Here is an 11,376-nt window from a genome sequence, read left to right as displayed (position 1 = left end):
AGAGTCGGACACGAGTGATCGACTGAACAATTTTACCTCGTCATCGAGCTCTCGGTGGTTCACCTCATACCCCTCTCCAAACACCTTAAGTAGAAAGTGTGCCTGACACCTCTTCAGATTCTGAACACTCCTAATATACGGTCATTCTCTTCATGCAAGTTCTAGTCTGTCATTTACAAAAGAAAGACTTCTCCGTACTACAAAAGCCAAGCAATAATATTTTGGATCTCAGAGTATCTGCGAAAATCACAAATATACGTACAATGTGAACAAGGACAGGAGACGGAGACACTCAGCAAATTTACATGCTCCACACTCCTGAGAATGACGAAAAAAATCAGGTTTTATGAAGGTGGAAGGCTGAATGACAACCCACCAAAACTGCGCACATTCCAGTCTCTGGAACCTGCAAATATGTTCAGTTCAGTCGCTCAGTCGTGTCTGACTCTTTGCGACCCCATGAACTGCAGCACGCCAGGCCTCCCTGTCCATCATCAACTCCCGGAGTCCACCCAAACCCATGTCCATTGAATCGGTGATGCCATCCAACCATCTCATCCTCTGTCGTCCCCTTCTCCTCCTGCCCTCAATCTTTCCCAGCATCAGGGTCTTTTCAAATGAGTCAGCTCTTCGCATCAGGTGGCCAAAGTATTGGAGTTTCGGCTTCAACATCAGTCCTTCCAATGAACACCCAGGACTCCTTTAGGATGGACTGGTTGGATCTTTTTGCAGTCCAAGGGACTCTCAAGAGTCTTCTGCAACACCACAGCGAATATGTTACTTCATACAAAAAAAGAAATTTTGGCAGATGTGATTAAGGATTTGAGCCGGAGAGCAGTACAGCAAACTACCAAGACGGCCTATTAATAGGAAAGACCAGAGAAGATAGAAGTCAGCGGACACAAGATGCTAACAGTGCTGGCTTCAAAATCAAAGAAAGGCCAACAGCAAGTAATTCACAGAGGTAGCAGAGAAAGAAGAGGAAAGTGCAAATTCTTCCCAGGAAAAGAAAGGGAGCTCCTGCATTTCGACGTTCGACCTGTAAAAACTGACTTTTCTGAACACTTTGAAAGCCGCGGTTAACGTACTGCATTCTCAGAAAGTAGTGCTTTGAAAACCAAAAACCAAAAACCGCGCGGCCGCTCTGGGGTCTGACACCCGCCTCTGCGCACACCCACAAGAGGGCGGAGCTAATGACGGAAAACAAGCCGCGCGCTTTACGCGCTGAAGTACTTTGGAAAAAGCGATTCATGGGAAAAAAGGCTGACTCTGGCAAAGACCGAAAACCAAAAAAAAAAAAAAAAAGGAAACGGCAAAAAAAATCGGGAAAGTATCAGCAACTCAACGACCGTGAACTCTAGCAAGTTCTAGAAAACAGTTAACGATAGGATAACTAGGTGTGTTATTACGGAACTGCAGAATATCAATTTAGTATCTAAATGATAGACAACAAACTGCCACACGTTAGAAAAAAAAGTAAAGATCGCAGTGAGTAGCAAAAAAAGCCCAAACTTCTATTCTTAGACAAAAAAAAACCAGGGGAAAGCGCGAACGCAGTCCCCCACTACCACAAATTATGCAGTCGAGTTTCCCACATTTGGGGAAATCGCAGGGGTCAGCACAGCCGGAGTGCAAAGGATGAGCCTCACCCTGGGAAAACCACCTTCATGATCATGGTATCTCCCCTGCCAGGTAAGTATGAGTTGCTAACCAAACTTGGTACCACACCATCAGATCCAAATCACTCTCTACGTAGGACGACTTTTCTCATGCAGTCTGTACTACTCCCCTTCTGAAGTATAAAGAGTTTCCAAGAGATAATTACCACCAGCAGCATTTGACATCTGGAAATTGTCTAAACTCTTAGGAAATATATATGTTGCTTAAGCACGACCAGCAGTCACTGCTCGTATCTACATATTCCACACCCCTTTCGTGACCTCATTTAACGCGCGTCCGGTTCCTAGCATTGTTAGTGGCGCAGTTCCAAGAAAACTTATAAAGGTAAAGACGCTGCACAAACTTAGACAATATAAGTTAGCTTCTATCTTGAAAGCCTTGGGACAAGTAACGTCGATGTTGACATTTGGCGCGGTTCAACAAGCCGCTGTCCAGGTAACTAAAACAGCAAGTAAGGAAAGATGAAACTTGACAAAACACACACACACACACAAAACCGTACGTTTGACAGTCCAGTCCTTGGGTCGATAAAAGTAGGTTGTCCGTTTAAAGGTTCAAGCCCAAGGACAAAACATGCTTTCTTTCAAATAAGCAGCAAATGATCGCCCTTAACCTGAAAGGTCAGTTGCATAAACACTCTCTTTGACTCTGGCAAAGTAGACGGACAACCTCACACAAGCGCCCCCCTCCCTCATATCTGTGCAGTCTCCGGAGTCTGCACAGCCGTAGGGATCACACTCCGCCAGTGGAAACCAGCTTCGTGATCAGTGTCTTCCTTCCCAAACAAGAATAAACTGTGTTTCCTTGTATTCTTAAACCCTCTCGTGCTCAACGCTACAAACACAGGGTCATCTGTTCCCTTTTTCACAGACCTTTGAAATCCAAAACAAGACTGCAGGAGAATCCGTCTTGCAAGAAAGAAACTTCCGAGCCCTCCTAGACTCATATTAGACTTCCAAAAGAGCAAATCCTGTCTCAGGCAGCAGTTAGTAATTCACATTTCCACATTCACGAAATAAATATTATCAGTGTCCCCAGTCCTCTCCCTCCCTCTGTTAGGAAACAGAGGTCTTGGCCTTCCCCAATCAATAGAAATTGACTAGCGGCCCATGCTGCAAAGACAGGGAGAATAAACAACAGATCCCCTTGAATGCTGGTTCCCCAGAGTGGGGGAGAAGCTTATTCCTTATGTGGGGTGAGGGGAGGGGTATATGGCTGGGGGCAAAGGAGTGATTTAGGTGTTTTGCCCACTCCTTCGGGTGGTGCTGTGTCCAAGGTGAATGCTCAGTACTCTGCTTTTGCTCCTAACATTCTGTTTTTGCTCCAGGTTCCCTCGAAAGAGGAAGTTGGATTTTTTTTTATCTCTCTGCATCTTCAGATCAGATCAGTCGCTCAGTCGTGTCCGACTCTTTGCAACCCCATGAATCGCAGCATGCCAGGCCTCCCTGTCCATCACCAACTCCCGGAGTTCACTCAGACTCACGTCCATCGAGTCAGTGATGCCATCCAGCCATCTCATCCTCTGTCGTCCCCTTCTCCTCCTGCCCCCAATCCCTCCCAGCATCAGAGTCTTTTCCAATGAGTCAATTCTTCACATGAGGTGGCCAAAGTCCTGGAGTTTCAGCTTCAGCATCATTCCTTCCAAAGAAATCCCAGAGCTGATCTCCTTCAGAATGGACTGGTTGGATCTCCTTGCAGTCCAAGGGACTCTCAAGAGTCTTCTCCAACACCACAGTTCAAAAGCATCAATTCTTCGGTGCTCAGCCTTCTTCACAGTCCAACTCTCACATCCATACATGACCACTGGAAAAACCATAGCCTTGACTAGACGAACCTTTGTTAGCAAAGTAATGTCTCTGCTTTTGAATATGCTATCTAGGTTGGTCATAACTTTCCTTCCAAGGAGTAAGCATCTTTTAATTTCATGGCTGCAGTCACCATCTGCAGTGACTGTGGAGCCCAGAAAAATAAAGTCTGACACTGTTTCCACTGTTTCCCCATCTATTTCCCATTAAGTGATGGGACTGGATGCCATGATCTTCGTTTTCTGAATTCAACAGCTTTAAGCCAACTTTTTCACTCTCCACTTTCACTTTCATAAAGAGGCTTTTGAGTTCCTCTTCACTTTCTGCCATAAGGGTGGTGTCATCTGCATATCTAGCACACAGTTATTTTTAGTCCCATAGAGTTTCTTTGTATTTTTGTTGTTCCAGGAGAGGTGTGTGTCCAGGTGCAAGCATTGAAACCAAGTGTCCCAGGTCCCAGCCTGACTCACTTCACTGTGAATTAGAATTGGAGTTTCCAAGTTTACCTAGTCTTGAATTGTCTTTCCTGGGATTGCACTGAAGGAGGAAACAGAACAAGCTCTATCTTGAAAGCAGGACTCTGTCTTGGGCTGGACTGTGGACTTTGAGCTATATGCCCAGTATCTATGGAAATAATATACCAACTGCAAAACCAGGCCCCTGGAAGGAAGAGCCCCAGGGCCCTCCATCGCCTAAAAGAATACCCTAATTATCTGTATAACCTAATAGAATCATACATTCTGTTATGCTTATTGGGGTATGACCACAGGCCTATTGATAATTGTTCACTGTTAACTACCTAGGCTTAAGGCATGTGATCACGGATTAATTTTGATTGTATCTTTCTTTTTCCTTTGTTCAGACTAGTTTCAGGGAACCTTATACACTTAGGGTATATAAGGTTTTCACAAAAACTGGGTCCTTGGCTAAGAGGAGACTCTGCCTTGGCCCTGCCAGTGTAATAAACTGCACTCCACTACCTGCATTGTCCTTCTGAGTGACTTTGTTTCCTGGAACACGTGGCGACAACAGCACCAGTGCTCTTCTGGTATTCTCCCTTTGGCCAAAATAAATTAGCCAGAGTTTTATATCTTTAAAACAGGAAGAAATAATGATGTTTTAAAAATCTTAATAAAAATGAACCAGAATAACTGAGAACACAGAGGTGTCTGAGGTGGGTAGAGACACAAATACTATTAGAGTAAGAAAGGAGAGAGCTCTGTTGTTGAAGGGAAAAGCCAATTCTGACTCCACATTGGAACTGTTCTTTGACTTGCATTTCCTCATGTTTATTATTATAATCATACATAACGGCCTGCCTCAGAGAATCCTGCCCTCTCAGCCTGACCCTGTCCACCTGCTGGATGGCAAGAAGGAAGAAATTAACACATCCCCTTGCCTGAGGCTTGCCATTGTAGGACATATTAGAAAGGATTAATGACCTTTTTACTTTGTTTCCTCACCTCCCCCATCTCTGTTCAGTAGAAGAACCTGGCACTCAGAGGACCACCCCCCACCCCCAGAAGATGGTCATTTTGAAACATTCGGTTGGTATCTTCTCAGTGGGAAGCTTTCTGAGCTTTCCCAATAAAGTCATATTCCTTGCCTCAACACTTCCTCACTCAGATTCATTGGCCTGTCCTGCCGGGAGCAGAGCCAGCTTGGACTTGGTAATAATGTGAGCTGCAACTATCCCTGAAATCTGACCTTTTGACAGTCTACTAGTTTGATTTTTTACAGACTATCTCCTCCAAAGTATTATGTAATATAGACATACATATGATACATACATACACCCACATAAACTTATATATAGATAAAATCTATATATAGTTTGTTTTGTGACATAAAAGTTAAGATACTTGGAACTCTGGTTTGGGAACCACTCATGTAAGGGGAAAAAGTCGTGCTAGACTGGGCTTCGCAGGTGGTGCTAGTGGTAAAGAACGCTCTTGCCCATACAGGTAGACTTAAGAGATGTGGGTTCAATCCCACATCTTGGGAAGATCCCCTAGAGGAGGGCGTGGCAACCCACTCCGGTATTCTTGCCAGGAGAATCCAATGGACAGAGGAGCCTGGCAGGCTATGGTGATTGCACAGAGCTGGAAACGACTGAGCAACTAACACACTATACTAAAACAGTAGTCTAGTGTATGTGCGCGTGTATGCTAAGTTGCTTCAGTTGTCTTCAACTCTGTGCAAAACTATGTACTGTAGTCCGCCAGGCTTCTCTATCTGTGGATTCTCCAGGCAAGAATATCAAATCCCTTCTCTAGGGGTTGCCAATCCATTCTCTAGGGGATCTTCCCAACCCAGGGATCAAACCTGTGTCTCCTGCATTACAGGCAGATTCTTTACCAACTGAGCCACCAGATTACTGTTACTATCAAACAAATTTTAAATGTAAAATGCCATTTTAATATTTGCGACTAATAGTGCTTTCTTAAATAAGAGAGCTGTTCAAGAACCCATAGTCTTTCAAGCCTAGTCTCAATATTTTACAAAAAAATTCAGGGGCTTCCCTGGTGGTCCAGTGGTTAAGAATCCACCTGCCAATGCAGGAGACAGAGGTTCAATCCCTGTTCAGAGAACTAAGATCCCACATGCCATGGAACAACTAAGCCCATGCACCACAAGTACTGAAGCTTGTACACCATTACTTCCGAAGCACCCTAGAGGTGGTGCTCTGAAACAAAAGAAGCCACCACAATTCGAAGCCCGGGCATCACAATGAAAAGCCCCTGCTCACCGCAACTAGAGAAAGCCCACATGTAGCAATGAAGAGCCAGTGCAACCAAAAATAAATAATTTAAATTAAAAATTTTTTAAGAAATTCATTGATTTTGGCCTAGTAATCAAAATATTTGTCTAAGACAGTCTGCCTCAGGGCAAGAAGGTCCTCCACTCTCTGGTAGCTCAAGCGGGTTAATTAAAGCATTAGTGTTATAATCCTCACAGAAGCCCTGAAGATCTGAATATCCTTTGAGGAGAGTCATATCTGATTAGAAAAACATAAGGAAATATACATGTGTGTTAAATACTAACATAAGTTAGCATAGAGAAAGCTTCTTTAGTCATTTTACAAAGGTTAAAAACCTCGTGCCAAAACCAAAGTAGATATAAAAAATCTCATAGATAAATCTCATCTATGAACAAAAATTTAAAGCTCTTAACTAAACCTATAAAATCTTTATGCACTGAAGCTAGTAGGGTATTGAAAGACATATGCAATAACTAAATAGGATTCACACCAGGAACATAGGCCTGAAGTACACGTAAGTATACTGTACATATATGCAGGATACAAATTCACTCTCTAGAAATCTCTGTTGGAGGAACTCCCCTTGCAGGTTGTGGATGTGTACATTTTCTGGTACATTTCTATGTGCCTACCAAGGGTAACATTGGAGCAAAGGCCAGCACAAGAGATGTGATGTAACTTGCTGCTGTTGCTTAGCCACTTCAGTTGTGTCTGACTCTGTGCAACCCTATGGACTGCAGCCTGCCAAGCTCCTCTGTCCATGGGATTCTCTAGGCAAGAGTACATGCCCTTCTCCAGGGGATCTTCCCGACTCATGGATCGAACCTGGGTCTTCCGCAGTGCAGGCAGATTCTTTACCGCTGAACTGCCAGGGAAGCCCCGTGATATGACTTAGGTTCACTCAATTAGAATTTGTCATCTGCCTTGTATTTTCCTCTGACAACAGTGGTAGTTTTAACTTGGAAAAAAATAAAACTGACACACAAAGCATTTCAAATGTTACTCGTCTGCAGGATTCGGTTCTGTTTCTTTAATGGGTTCTCTGTTGGTTAGGAATTCATTGTCGGTTCGTGTACGGTACACCTGGGCCTCACCCAGCTTCTGACGTGCACGGTCCCCTCCAGCCTCCGTATAATTATGTGAAATTAGGGATGTGTGGTTGGCTGCAAAGCCAGGGGTAAGCAGTTCTCTTAAAAGCAAATCCTGAAAACAGACTGTCACTCCCCATCTGACATCATGTTTTGTAAGGCCTCCTGTTTAGAGAGCGCACAAAGCCACGGGTGTTTTGTGGGGCTAAGAGAAGGCCTGGTTGGTGCTACTCTCGGTGGAGCTTCCTGTCTATCTCACAAAGCTCCAGCGGCAGCAGGTGAGTCTTGAGGACTCTGGAGGGAAACATCTACCCTCAGATTTATTGATTTATGGATCTGAGGCTTAGTGAACCTTTTGGTGTCAGCTAGAGGGGGAACGCCTTCTGGTGGATGTGGCAACAGGAGCTGGTCACTGGAGTAGAGCAGAGTGTTTGTATCCTGAGGGTGGGCAACAGACCCACTAGGGAAGGAAAACATTTTAAGATTTTTATATTTTTAAATTCCATACTTTTAAACTTATTTTTCAGTGATTTCTATAATGTACATAATAAATATGCAGTAGAACATGCTTAAGGATGGATACATAATTAAGTGATATCTATATCTATACATTTATATATACATAATGCATGCTCAAAATTTTTTACTGATGAAATGTATGATAAAAACCAACAAGAAACAAGACCATGGTGGTTGAAGTCTGTGAGGCAAGCGGGCCTGATTTGCCTGCAAGGTTTCCAGTTCCTTCTCCCTAAAGTTCTCCCCCCACAGTTTTGCTGAAGGGAAAAGGCAGAAATGGAATCAGCCAAGTTTGTGGCTGCGAAAGATTTCTCCATGCATTTCTTTGTTATTCAAAATTAAAATGGTAAGACTAGGTCATTATATGTTTTCCCCTTTGCCAAACATCTAGAGGAGTGTATAGTTTAGTAGAAGTGCTGAAGGAACCAAAACTACCCCAATCCTACAAGACGTTTTAAAAATTAGGATCTACTGGATAAAAGGGACATTTTACTTAGACTGTTCACTTTCCTAAAGTCATTCCAGCCATGCTTTAAAAAAAAAGTTAACAGAGCAGGTAATTTAAACATATATTGATTATTTTGTAGCTTGTGTGTGTGTGCCTAGTCACTCAGTTGTGCCCAACTCTTGGGACCCCACAGACTGTAGCCTGCCAGGCTCCTCTGTCCATGGGATTCTCCAGTCAAGGATAATGGAGTGGGTTGCCATTTCCTGCTCCAGGGGATCTTCCCGACCCAGGAATCAAACCCCGGTCTCCTGCATTGCAGGCAGTCTCTTTACCAACTGAGCTATGAGGGAAGCCCCTTGTAGCTTGTTGGGAAAGTGAAACAGATAGCACTGTAATGAGAGCTTAGTAAGGATTAGTTTTATTATGATTGGTTTTTTAATTATTATTTAAAAATTTTTATAGCTATGACAGAGCTCCCCACTTGGCCTTTCTTGAGGTGGTTCTCTAGATTTCTGGAAGCTATTTGGGACCCTGAGAAATGTATTCTCTGTCACCCTTTCTCCGGGCAGTTCTGGATTCACTTCTCATTGTCCCTGACCAAACATGAATGCTTAATTCTCCTCTGACATGGAGCATTCTTAATAAGCAGATTGGGCGAGGTTGCTTTTCCTTCATAAGGGCCCAGTGTAACTGGCAGACCTGACAAGCCTTCAGTAAAAAGATACTAACTTTCATCTCTTTATCCCTATCACCTTTCACAGTAAATGTTTATTGGATTGAAACAAATATTAGGAGAGGCAATAACTTAAGTCAAAGGAATGATTATTTAAAGGTGGAATATCAAGACGATGTCATAGGGAGGGACAGAGAGCTCATCTCTGTGGGTTAATTTTTCTCAGAGAATCAGCTTAATCGGCCTCCATAAAGTCAGTCCAGCTGTCTTTCATTAATACAGAAGGCTGAGTGGTGGGTGGGGAATGGCCTACTCTGGGGGGTGCTGTAATGAGATCTGGGATGTGTTAGAGGAAGACCCTAGATTCATGGGAAGATAAAAGTAGACAGTATCATTGTGCATGACAGGCAGGTGGCTCCTAGTTGCAGAGGTATCCCAGCACCTGGAACTGTACCACACTAGAACCAAGGGGCTTGAAGAGCAAGTCTTGGGAGCAGTACAGTGGGCCTGTGTCTTAGCTTGGGCTCCTAAGCTGAATACCATACCTAACAAAATACCATAGACTGGGCAGATTGAGAATCAGGTATTTGTCTCTCACAGTTCTGGAGGCTAGGCATGGTCAGGGCTATCATGGTCAGGTTCTGGTGAGGGCTTTCTTCTTAGCTTGCAGGCAGCCACCTTCTTACTGTATCTTCACATGATAGAGACACAAAGAAAGAGAAGCATGCAATCTCTCTGATCTCTTCTTAAGGGCACTAATCTTACCAAGGGCTTCCCTGGTGGCTAGGCAGTAAAGAACCTGCCTGCAGAGACCTGGATTTGATCCCTGGATCACGAAGATCCCCTGGAGAAGGATATCACTACCCTCTCCAGTATTCTTGCCTGGGAAATCCCATGGACGGAGGAGCCTGGCAGGGTACAGTCCATGGGGTTGTAAAGAGTTGGACATGACTGAATGAATAACACTCATCTTATCATGAGGATCCCAGCTTTATAACTTCATCTAAACTTACTTATCTCCCAAATGCTAACCTGTAACTATTATCCCAAAACACAATGTTTGTCAGCTCTGTGGCTTCCAGGCAGACTTCCATGAATACAATAAGCACTTGCAAATGCAAGTGGCAGGAAGTTTGGCCATTGGTATTGTGATTTTCCAAAATGGTGGACGACTCCTGGGAAAATTCCAAAGTTCAATTTTGCCTGGATCTATCTGAGAACCACAGCTTTAGGCTGTTTTGAGAAAGGGATTGTGTAAATGGTAAAATATTTATGCATGCCCATTACCCTGTCCAACTCCAAAGAGCCAAGCAAGAAACAGGCATGGGGATCAGAAAAAATCAGCTGGAATCAGACATTCAAACCCTGCTGTACCACCTCCTTTGGTGTGACCTTGGAGAACTTATTAACCTTTCTAACCTTGACTTCCTCATGTACAAAATGTGCATATAAAATACCCTCCTGATGCAGTCACTGAAAGGATCAAATGAAATTATAGTGAAAAGCACACGACAGGGGACCTGGAGTATAGAAAGTTCTCAAAGGATTTTTGGGGTGGGACTTCCCTGGTGGCTCAGTGGATAAAAATCTGCCTGCCAATGCAGAGGACATGAGTTCGATCCCTGGTCCGGGAAGATTCCACATGTCGTGGAGCAACCAAGCATGCACACCACAACTACTGAAGCCCACGTGCCCAGAGCCTGCACTCCAGGAACAAGAGAAGCCACAACAAGGAGAAGTCCTCCCACTGCAACTAGAGAGTAACCCCCTTGCAGAAACTAGAGAAAGCCACACATAGCTAAAAGACCCAGTGCAACCAAAAATAAATAAATAAAAAGGATTTTGGGGTGACATGTAGGGAGGAAATAGGGAAGGGAAAAAAATCCATTTTCCTTTACTCATTTTAAGATCTCTAGTTGGAACCCTCGAAGACTGACAGACAGATAAACAAGAGAAAAATAAGCAGAAGTTTGTTAACATGTGCATTGCACATGTGCACAAGGGAGCACCCAGCGATGAAAACCTTAAAGGTGTTGTTAGAATTTGGGCTCATAGTCTATCTTGTGCTAACACAAAGGAAAGTGATTTGGGGCTTCTGAGTGGGAGGGGACAAGTTATGCGTGTCAAGAAGCAGCCAGGATCTCAGCAGTGTCCAGTGCTTAACCAGAACCTGATTTTCTAGGACCCATGAGACCATTACGTTGCTTTAAATATTTTTCAATTTTGAAAGATTCATCTTCTGATCTAGACAGCTGTGCAAGGCACTGTTCAGGTCAAACTCACTCTGAGTTGCGTCCAGTTTATGGATCCTCTTTATCCCATTTCCCTAGTGGCTCAGACAGTAAAGAATCTGCCTGCATAAGGGAAGACCCCGGTTCCATCCCTGGGTCAGGAAGACCCTC

At 43.9% G+C, this 11,376-nt stretch overlaps 1 non-coding gene across 1 annotated transcript; it reads right to left on the bottom strand.

Annotated features, from left to right (window-relative positions):
- Window positions 1-1,536: 1,536 nt before the first annotated feature.
- Window positions 1,537-1,700, bottom strand: LOC138988340 (U1 spliceosomal RNA). Its single transcript, XR_011464646.1, has one exon. It is a non-coding gene; the product is annotated as a U1 spliceosomal RNA (small nuclear RNA).
- Window positions 1,701-11,376: the final 9,676 nt, after the last annotated feature.

This window comes from Bos mutus, chromosome 6 (assembly GCF_027580195.1).
Source record: "Bos mutus isolate GX-2022 chromosome 6, NWIPB_WYAK_1.1, whole genome shotgun sequence".
Taxonomy (NCBI): domain Eukaryota; kingdom Metazoa; phylum Chordata; class Mammalia; order Artiodactyla; family Bovidae; genus Bos; species Bos mutus.
Note: the sequence above shows the minus strand (reverse complement) of the source record. Positions and strands in the feature narration are given on the sequence as shown.